The following is a 9,911-nucleotide window of genomic DNA, read 5'->3' as shown; positions in this document are numbered from 1 at the left end:
AGAGAGCTTCCCCGACCCTCGTGCCGGTGAGATCGTCGTGTTCGAGGATTTCATTAAGAGGGGGTTTGGGGTTCCGGTTCATCTTTTTCTTCAAGGTCTTCTTTTGTATTACGAGATCGGGATTTGCAATCTGCACCCGAACTCAATTCTCCTTATTTCTACTTTTATCCATCTGTGTGAGGCCTATGTTGGCATAGAGCCACATTTCGATCTTTTCCGTTATCTTTTCTGCTTGAGGAAGAAGGGAGCAGTTGGAGGCTCTAAGGTTGCAGGTGGAGTATACCTCAACCTCCGTGATGGAATGAAGAATCGCTACCTGCACTGTCCATGGAACACTTCCTTGACCGAATGGTATAGGAAGTGGTTCTACGTCAGGGAGGAACCGGGCAGCTCCACTTTCTGCGACGTTGGATACATTCCCGAGAAGAGGGTGAGCTGGACCGACCGCCCGGAGTTCGACGGTCAAGTGGCGGATCTCATGAAGCTGATCGACTGGTCGCGCCTGGACGGGCTTGGCGTGGTCGGCAACTTCATTTGCCGTCGGGTGATGCCCTGCCAGAAGAGGGTGCATTCGGCGTATGAGTATGCCGGACCCGTGGAACCGACCAGGATGCGGCCGGAGATCTTGGAGAAGGCGGAGGTGCAACAGCTGTTGAGCGAGCTGTTCAACTTCGCGGACGGAGGCTTCATCCGTGGCAGTGATCGGGTGCAAGCCTTCAAGTTAGGACGACCAGCGCCGAAGGTATGTTTGCAGATTCTTTTTGTTTTGGCGTTCGTACATCATCTGTAGCTGGCTAACCTTTGTTGCTTTTGTAGATCGGCGATGTCGACCGGTGCGCAGTGTATGTATCACTGGCACCGGGGATGGAGAATCCCGCGGGAGAAGGCCCGCCAGAAGAGGATGTTGTTCGGTGTACCCATTACACCAGCAGCGAGGAGGAACATGCCCGCCCCGTCCCGACCACCGAGGAAAGGGTAGCGGGGAAGAGGCCATTGCCGGCAGATCCTTTGCCGACACCGACGTTGCCGGCCGATCCACCGGCGGAGAGCAGCCAAGCGCCAAAACGTCGTCGGCTCGTGCGGATCGTGGACGACGACGACGACGAGGAGGAGGCTGCGCCGTCACTGGTCCGACGGCCTCGGAGCCGCCCAGATAACGCGCCGGCCGCTACTGATCGGGTGGCCAGCGACCCCCCTCCTCCGCAAGTTGTCGAGATGGGGGCGTAGGTGCCGACCGGCCGGGCGAGGAGGAGGTTCATCGCGACCCACCGTCGCTCGGATCTGTAAGTGTTCAACTTACGTATTTTGGACTCCTCTTTGTTTGTGTTGTTTTTTTTAAGATTTGCACTTTTGTTCCTTTAGTGCGGCGTCGGATGTCGACCCCAGCCAAGCCGCCGGCCAGGGGACGGGTGAGCCGGCCAGCGCTGCTGAAGGCGCGGCCGCGCAGACCTCAGAGCAGCTTAGGGCTGCGGCCGCCCCTGGGAGCACCGAGGAGCTCCCGGCCGCGGCACCGACCACGACAGACAGCCCGACCAGGGTTGAGGAGGCCACAGGGATGCCGCCCCCAGCTAGCGCCACGGAAAGGGAGGGCAGAGCCCCGACCCCTCCTCGTGCTGGGGAAAGTGAAATCCCCGCGTCGCCCCGAGCAGGAGCCGCCCCGACTGCAGGCTCCCCAGGTCTGCCCCGGGGGCCAGTAATGCCCGCGACCAGTGCCGGGCGCAACGCAGCGCGAGAGGAGGAAACCCAGGCGGCCTCCAACGACGAGGTGGAGGAGATCGAAGGACGTCCCCGCGATGGCCGCCAACACGTGTACGTGTGGCGCCAACGCGGGGATCACTTTATCGGTCACGAGGAGCTCGCCGAAACCGAAGAGGCCGCCAGGGTGGAGCGTGCGGCCAAACGCCTTGTCGACGAAGTCAAGGTAAGCGACTCTTTGTACTGCTGCATATTCTGTTCGTTGTTTTGCCTGGTCGTCATATGTTCGTTTTGTAGGGCGCAATGAAGACGGCGAAGTACCGGAAACGGTGCTTTGACCAGATAGAAGGCGTCATGGCCGAGAACAAGGCCCTGTTGGAGGAGGTGGACCGGCTGCGGTCAGAGGTCGGGGAGAAAGTGGCCGAGATGAATGCCCAGGAGGAGCATTGTCTCGAGCTCACTCGCCGCTTGGCCGACCAATACCGGCAGCGACAAGGTTAGTCACGCGCCCCGAGCAGCTTTGTATAGCTGTGTGGTCTGCTTTACTGACCAGGTTGTGATTCACGTAGGCATGGAGGAGGAAGTGGCGCGCCTCCGAGAAGAGAAAGAGCGGCTCAGCCAAGAGCTCGCCAGCGCGCTAGAGTCCGGGCGCCGAGCAGGAGAGGAGCTAGGTCGGAAGGACCGAGAGTTATCTGGTAATACGCCCCGCCTCAGTATCTGTCGCTTGGCACCCCTTTGTTTTTAATAGGCCGATAATAATGTCCTATTTCGCTTGTAGTGCTCAAGGTGAACGCTAAGAGGCACCTGGATGATTTGGTCAAGGACCGGGACTCCTGGAAGGTCAACTGTTGCAGGATCTGGAAAGGAGTCTCCCCGGTCCTAGACCTGATCAGTCCCGAGCTCCCGGAGAGCCAGCCCCGCGCACCACAGTTGACCCCGGTCGAGAAGGCGCAACGGGCGTGGGACTGGCTCCAGCAGTTCGTGAAGGACGCCGGGGAGTTTGCCGACGCGCACGTCCTCAGCATGGTGCGCGCCCACTACCCCCTGGTCGACTTGAGCAGGCTGGAGAGGGGGTACCCAAAGGAGGTCGGCCCACAAGAGGCGGACGAGCTTCGGGGAAGTCTGCTGGACTTGTCGTCGACAGTGATCGGCGACATCAATCTGTGCGGAACAGCCACTCCCCCCGACCAGCCGAGTTCAGATAGGTCGGCCAGGGAGTTGTCGGGCGCGTCCGTTGCGGGAGATGGGCGGTCGGCGCCTGCGGTCTCGACCAGCCAGGCGCCGGTGGCCCCGACCCCTTCGTCCGGGCAGCAGGGCCAGGCGGGTGATCAGCCCGAGCAGCTAGGCCAAAAGGGTAGTCTGTAGGGATAGACTAGTGTCTGCCCGTCAGGGTATTTATTGTAAACTTTGTATGTAAAGTTTGTAATAAAGTTTGCTTTTCTGTCATGACTGTTGTTTTGAGCGCTGTATGATTGTCTGAGTGACGTGTCACCGTATTCGACTTGGTAGTCGCTAAGAGCATCCATTGCAGAAGCTTTGCCGAGTTCTGCGTGCAGCAAAGTATATACCAAAAAACAAAAAATCTTATTGCTGACAATTATAAGTTACTTACAAAGGAAAGTTATTAAAACTTTATGGATAAAATCGTCGCAGTTTGTCTATGTGCCAAGAGTTAGGCACGCGTGTTCCATCTGGGTATGCCAATCTGTAGGACGTGGGTCGTGTGACTTCAGTGACCACGAAGGGTCCTTCCCAAGGAGTAGATAGCTTGTGCATTCCCTCCTGACTTGTTTTCCACCTAAGTACCAGGTCGCCGACCACGAAGGAACGGTCCTTGACGTTCCTGTTGTAGTATCGCCGGACTGCCGCGAGATATTTTGCTGTTCGGAGACAAGAGTCTAAACGCTTTTCCTCCATGCAATTGATTTCGAGTTCTCTGGCGTTGTCGGCGGTCGCCTGGTCGAAGTGTTCGATTCTAGGAGATCCGAAGTGTATGTCAGATGGCAGGACCGCCTCTGAACCGTACACCATAAAGTAGGGAGACACCCCTGTGTTTCGACTGGTCTGAGTTCGGAGGCCCCAGACCACTGCCGGCAATTCTTTCATCCATCGACCGGGTGCTCTGGCGTTTTCGGTGTACAACCTTTTCTTTAGGGCGTCAACGATCATTCCGTTAGCGCGTTCAACCTGACCGTTGGCGCGTGGATGTGCCACTGACACGTATTTTATGACTATGCCTCTGTCATCGCAGAAGTCCCAAAAGGTGGTGCCAGTGAACTGAGTGCCTAGATCGGTGATTATGCTGTTCGGGATGCCGAATCTGTGTATGATTTGACTGAGGAACTCCACAGCCTTCTCGGAGGTTGCCTTGACCAGAGGCATGTATTCGCTCCACTTGGAGAACTTGTCGATTAACACGAAAACAAACTTGAAATTGCCCGGGGCTGCTTTAAATGGCCCGATCATGTCAAGTCCCCAGCAAGCAAAAGGCCAAGACGACGGGATGGTTTGAATTTCGTGAGCAGGTACGTGGGTCCTCTTGGCGAAAAACTGACATCCTTCGCAGTGTCGGACCAGTTTTTCCGCATCGTTCACTGCGGTTGGCCAATAAAAACCTGCTCGGAAGGCTTTCCCGACCAACGTTCTGGATGCAGCATGATTGCCGCAGGATCCAGCGTGTATGTCTTCTAGGAGCTTGATACCATCGTCTTGGGGAATGCACTTGAGCAGTACTTCGGAGCTTGCGTTTTTTCGCATGAGTTTGCTGTCGACCAGGATGTAGTTCTTTGATCGCCGAATGAGGCGTTCATTCTCTGCTTTGTCCTGAAGTCCTGTCCCGTCCGATATGTACTTGATGAACGGGGTACGCCAGTCATGCCCACCGGTTGTCGGAGTTGCGTCGTCTATGAGCATTGTCTCGGTGGGTTGCTTGTCGACTAGGGGGGAGCCTACGCTCGGCTCGTGGATGTCCTGGACGAAAATACCCCACGGGATCTGCGCCCGAGATGAGCCCAACTTCGACAACGCATCTGCTGCTTGGTTCTTATCCCGGACCACGTGGATGTACTCTATGCCGTAGAAGTTGGTTTCCCATTTGCGAATTTCTTTGCAGTAGAGATCCATCTTCTCGTGGGTTGCGTCCCACTCCTTGTTGAGCTGGTTGATGACCAAAGCGGAGTCGCCATAGACGTAGAGGCGCTTGACTCCCAGCTCAACGGCTAGCCTTATGCCATGCAAGCATGCTTCGTATTCGGCAACGTTGTTTGATGCCGGAAAAAGGATCCGAAGGACGTAGCGCAGTTTGTCCTTGTTGGGTGATACGAACAGTATCCCAGCGCCGGCACCGTTGATGTTCAAGGACCCGTCAAAGAACATTGACCAGTGGTCTGAGACATCAGGAACGGGAGGCTCGTTGAGATCCGTCCATTCAGCAATGAAATCGACCAGGGCCTGAGACTTGACCGTGGTTCGGCTCTGGAACTCCAGGGAAAATGGGCATAATTCCATCGCCCATTTCACGATTCTGCCATTGGCGTCTTTATTGCGCAGAATGTCCCCGAGAGGGAAACTGGTTGTCACCAGTACTCGATGGCCGTCAAAGTAGTGCTTCAGCTTTCTTGACGTTATTAGAATGGCGTAGATGAGTTTCTGTATTTGTGGATACCTGGCCTTGGACTCGTTTAAGACTTCACCGACGAAGTAAACGGGTCTCTGGACCTTGTAGGCGTGCCCTGGTTCATCTCGCTCGACCACTATTGCCGTGGAAACAACCCTGTCGGTTGCAGCAATGTAAAGGAGTAGGTCTTCATTGGGCTGAGGCGCTGTGAGGGCGGGTGGTGAAGTGAGGAAGGTCTTAAGCTGAATGAACGCAGCGTCGGCTTCCTCTGTCCAAGAAAATTTTTCCGATGCTTTCAATAGTTTGAAGAAAGGGAGGCCTTTTTCTCCCAGCCTTGAGATGAAACGACTAAGGGCGGCCATACATCCGGTTAGCTTCTGAATATCCTTGACGTTCTTCGGTGGTCGCATATCGAGTACGGCTTTGACTTTTGAAGGGTTTGGCCGAATGCCGTCGCGACTGACGACGTTGCCGAGCAGTAGTCCGGAAGGAACGCCGAAAATGCACTTCTTAGGGTTGAGCTTCCACTTGTACCTATTGAGCGCCTTGAAAGTTCGGTCTAAGTTGTCAATTAGGGTGCTTGCGTCCCTTGTTTTTACGACCACGTCATTTACATAGGCCTCGACGAGGTCATCACGAATCTCGTCGTGCAGGCATTGCTGGATGGCCCGTTGATAAGTGGCCTCGGCGTTTTTGAGTCCGAAAGACATGGTCGTGTAGCAGTATGCGCCGAAGGGTGTGATAAAAGACGTTTTGATCTGATCTTCTTCCTTTAGCGAAATCTGGTGATAACCAGAGTAGCAGTCTAGAAAAGAGAGGAGTTCGCATCCGGCCGTTGAGTCGACCACCTCGTCGATGCGAGGGAGACCAAAAGGATCTTTAGGACAGTGTTTATTGAGATCAGTGTAATCAACGCACATTCTCCATTCATTATTCTTTTTGCGTACAAGGACCGGATTGGCGAGCCAATCGGGGTGATACACTTCTTTTATGAATCCGGCTGCTAGAAGCCGTGTTATTTCTGTCCTAATAGCCTCCTTTTTGTCACGAGCGAACCGTCGCAATTTTTGCTTGATTGGTCTTGCGGTCTTCGAGACATTTAAGGAGTGCTCGATCAGGTTTCGTGGGACGCCGGGCATGTCTGCGGGTTTCCATGCGAAAACGCTCACGTTGTCCCTTAGAAACCTGACGAGCGCGTCTTCCTATTTTGGATCCAGGTTGGCCCCGATGAGGGCCGTCTTCTCGGGGCTGCCTTCGACCAGCTGCACTTCTTTGTACTCCTTGGATTTTGAATTCTTCCTAGCTGTCTCCTGTTCGGGTAGTCGGAGCTGGTCGGGAGGCAGCTGCGCGGCTTGGTGTGCTGTTTCTGCCATACGAATTGAGAGGTCAATTGCTTCGGTGATCTTGAAGCTTTCTTCTTCGCAGGTGTACGCGGTGTAGACGTTGCCTCTGACGGTTAGGACACCCTTCTCCGTGGGCATCTTAAGGACTAGGTATGAGTAGTGCGGGACTGCCATGAACTTTGTCAGCGATGGTCGGCCCAGTATGGCGTGATAAGTCCCGTCGAAATCCGCGACGACGAAGTTGATGAACTCCGTCCAGAAGTGGTCGGGTGTGCCGAATTGGACAGGCAATGTTATCTATCCGAGAGGTACTGAACTTTGACCTGGCAAAACCCCCCAAAATTGGGCGTCGTAAGGCTTTAGTTGTGCAGGGGATATCTTGAGGGCGGGCAGGCTATTGCGGAAGAGGATGTCGATGGAGCTTCCCCCGTCCACGAGCACGCGTTCGAATCTGATGCTGTTGATGCAAGGGTCGAGGATCAGGGGAAAACGACCCGGTTCCGGGATAGCGGCCCACTGGTCCTTCCTGCTGAACGAGATCTCCCTGTGGGACCACGGGGGAAATTTTGGGTCTGCGATTAGCCCGTCCGTGCTGTCTATGTTGAGGCAGGCTCTCTTTAACAGCTTTCTTTCTCGCTTGGACTCGGTGGAGACCTTGCCCCCGAAGATGGAGTGGACCACATCAGTGGGGCTGACGTATTGGTGTCGGGGGTCCCTATCTTGGTCCTCATCCTCGTCTTCGTGGTCGTGCCCGTCGCGCTTGTTGTTTTTCTTGGCAGAGTCGTCTTGGGCGGCCCGCCATGTATAGATGCTTTTGAGGACGCGGCACTCTTCCATGGTATGATTGGACTTTGGATGTAGTTGGCACGGTCCCTTCAACGTTTTGTTGTAATCTTCTTGGTAGTCCCGTCGTCCATTGGGACGTTTGACCGTATTTACTTCGTGGTCGTAGTCGCGAGGGCGCTTTCCTCTGAAATCGTCGCGGCTGTCGCGCCGCCGATCCCAACCGTCTCTGTGGTCGCGGTTGTTAGGGCGACGGTGGTTCCTGTTGTCGTAACGTCCGCGGCCGTCATCTCGCCGGGAAGGCTGGTCGGGACCTCTAGCGTCGTCTCGGATTAGTTTTTCCGCGTCGTCGGCGTCGGCGTAATTTTTGGCCGTGGCGAGGAGTTCCGCCACCGTTGCTGGTCGTTTACGCAACAGCTTATTCCTTAGCGCTTCGTGGAAGCGTAGTCCTTTGATGAAGGTAGAGATGGCCTCGTCGTGGGAGATCTTCGGGATCTTAAGGCGCATATCCGAGAATCGTCGGATGTAATCGCGCAGGGGTTCGTTCTTCCTGTCCCTTATCCTTTCTAGGTCATACTTGTTTCCAGGCTGCTCGCATGTGGCGATGAAGTTGTCTATGAAAGCCTGGCGTAGCTCTTCCCAAGAGTCGAAGGAGTCCTCGGGCAAGCCAAGAAGCCACTGATGACCAGCCTGGTCGAGGACTACGGGGAAGTAGTTAGCCATAACGTGCTCATCTCCTGCGGCTGATCGGACGGCGATTTCGTAGAGGGTGATCCAGTTCTCTGGATTTTCCTTGCCGTCGTATTTTTTAAGTTTCTCAAGCTTGAAATTGCGGGGCCACACGACCTGGCGGAGGTGTGAGGAGAACTGTCTTAGGCCCGGGGGACCGTGCGTTGCATCGTACTCGATGCGGCGCAGGTTTTCGTGGACCGCTCTTTCTGTGGCGCGCCTGTTGATGCGGTCCCGGGCATCTTTGGGAGGGATGTTCTGGCGGAGATCCCTGTGCTAGTTTACTTCTTGGCCGCGTACGCGGTTCTGCTCGCGGTGACCGTCGGCGTCCCGACCACCGTCGTCGCGCCGTGAGTCCTTTCGACGGTTGTCGGGAGAGCGGCTGCGGCGACGCCTGCTGGGAGACGGCGAGGCCCGGCTACGATTAGTCTGGTCGGAGGCGGCTTCCGTATAAGAGACGTCCTGGACTCTTTTGAGCAGAGTGGCTGTCTGTCCCATTGCAGCGATCAGGTGTGCTCGGATGCTGGTCCGGACTCCCTGGCACTCGGGGGTGTCAGGGAGCCGATCCAGGTTAGCCACGGCGACGGCCACGTTGGCGCTTGGCGTTTTGTAGACTTGCTGGTCCCCGACCATGTCGAAGGCATCGTTGAGGTTATTTGGTGGCATTTGTTGTTGCTCGTCTGCGCGTCGTCGGGTGCGATCGGCGTTGCGCTGTTCACGTTGTTGCCTCTGCTCGTCTGTTTCTCCATCAACGACCGGTTCGTCGGCGCTGACATTGAACACAATATCTCCTCGCCGGGGGGGGGAAATATCGGGAAACGGGGGAAACCCGGAGGGTGTGAAGGAAAATCCAGGTCGTAGTCCTCGTCTTCGGTGTTTATAACCTCGGTGGGAACGGAACCGGTGCTTGAGTTGGTAGTGGAAACCTGGCCGTCCCGTAGTTCCCGGATTGTCACCATATTGACGTAGTGACGATCGTTCCTTTTCGGCGACCAACCCGCTTTGCTGAAAACGGATTGGATGTTCTGTGAGTAAACAGAGGCCGAATTGTTCAGGCCGCAAGGATAATCTTCCTTCTTGAGCTTGACAGATCGTCCTGAGGGTGTTGAGGTTATCGTCAGAGACGTTCCCAGCCGTTCGTGTGTGGTGACACGAGTTGGCCGGCGGGATTTGAAAAAATCCGCTGGAGCAGCTTGGTCGGGCCGACGCCGAACTTCGTCTACTAGTTGGGAAACTTCGAGTAGCTTGGAGTCAGCGCGATCAAGCGCTTGGAGGAGGTCCGAGCAGTCGATCTTCTTTCCCTTGTAGAGCGGGAACGGTGGTCGGGCGCTTGGTGCCGCCACGCGTGTGGTCGGAGACGGCGTGATCTCAGATTGGATCTGAGTCTCTTTGGAAACCGTGGTCGTGAGGCCGCCGCTGCACGTCGTCCACGTGATCTGGCCGACGGTGAACGTGAGGCCTTCGGGCACGGTCGCGGAAGCTGGGATCGTGACCATCTTGTTCGCCGGAAAAGTTGCGCGCACACCCCCTACCTGGCGCGCCACTGTCGACGAAAGCTAGTCGGCAGTCTACCTTGGGGTATACCCACGGTAGTAGTTTATCGGTAGACGGTGCGCAAACTACGAACTCGATGGTGACGCAAGACACAGACAAGCTTTTTATCCAGGTTCGGCCACCGAGTTGGCGTAATACCTACGTCCTGCGTCTGGTTGTATTGATTTGTGTTGAGAGAATATCTTGTTCCT

Source organism: Sorghum bicolor, chromosome 5 (genome assembly GCF_000003195.3).
Source record: "Sorghum bicolor cultivar BTx623 chromosome 5, Sorghum_bicolor_NCBIv3, whole genome shotgun sequence".
In the NCBI taxonomy this organism is placed as follows: domain Eukaryota; kingdom Viridiplantae; phylum Streptophyta; class Magnoliopsida; order Poales; family Poaceae; genus Sorghum; species Sorghum bicolor.
This window is presented reverse-complemented; position numbering follows the sequence as displayed.